Source organism: Otolemur garnettii, unplaced genomic scaffold, assembly GCF_000181295.1.
Source record: "Otolemur garnettii isolate 467f Iridium unplaced genomic scaffold, OtoGar3 scaffold00088, whole genome shotgun sequence".
Classification (NCBI taxonomy): Eukaryota; Metazoa; Chordata; class Mammalia; order Primates; family Galagidae; genus Otolemur; species Otolemur garnettii.
The window spans coordinates 5435952-5437060 of record NW_003852483.1 but is presented as its reverse complement, the minus strand read 5'-3'; positions in this window follow the sequence as shown (position 1 = coordinate 5437060).

Here is a 1109-nt window from a genome sequence, read left to right as displayed (position 1 = left end):
AAGAATAATGTGTTCCACCTCCATCCAGGTTATTACAAATGCTGTAAAATCTCCATTTTTTGGATGGCTGAATAATACTCCATAGTGTACATATACCACAGCTTACCAATCCGTTCCTGGGTTGAAGGACATTTAGTCTGTTTCCACGTTTTAGCGATTGTAAATTGGGCTGCGATAAACAGCCTAGTACAAGTGTCTTTATAATAAATTTTTTTTTTCTTCTGGATTGATACCCAATAGTGGGATTGCAGGATCAAATGGGAGGTCTAGGTTGAGTACTTTAAGGTTTCTCCATACTTCAGTACTGTCATCTTAATAATATTAAATGTTCCATCTCATGAACATGGACTATATTTTCATTTATTTTTGTCTTCTTTAATTTCATTCAGCAATGTTTTATAATTACAAATCTTTTTTCTTCCAGATTCAATGTATTCATATTTTATTCTTTCTGATGTTTTTGTAAATAGAATTATTTTTTCATATTAAATTATATTTGATATGTTCAGGTTGTTCACTGCAAGTGCATAGAAATACAACTTGATATTTTCATGATGATTTTGTATCCTAAAATTTTTTTGAATTCATTTATTAGCTTTAAAAATATTTTTGTGGCTTTTAAAAGGTTTTCTACACACATATAAAACTATGTCATCTGTGAATGAAAGTAATTTTACTTCTTCCTCTCCAATTTGGATACCGTTGACTTCTTTCTCTTGGTTGAATGCTGGATCTAGGACTTCCAGGACTACGTTAAACAGAAATGCAAGTGGACATACTTTGTTTTTTTTTCTGATCTTGGAAGGAAAACTTTCCATCTTCACTATTATATGTTCCTTATGGGTTTTCATATATGGCCTTCCTCATATTGGTATCCCTTTTATTCCTAGATTATTGAGGGTTTTTATCACAAAAGGGTGTCGAATTTTTCTGATGCTGTTTCTTCATCAATTGAGATAGTCATGTATTTTTTCCCCCTTAATTCTAATGTGGTGGCTCGGCACCTATAGCTCAACCGGCTGAGGCGCCAGCCATGTGCACCTAAGGTGGCGGGTTCGAATCCCCAGCCCGGACCCGCCAAACAACAATGACGGCTGCAACCAAAAGAT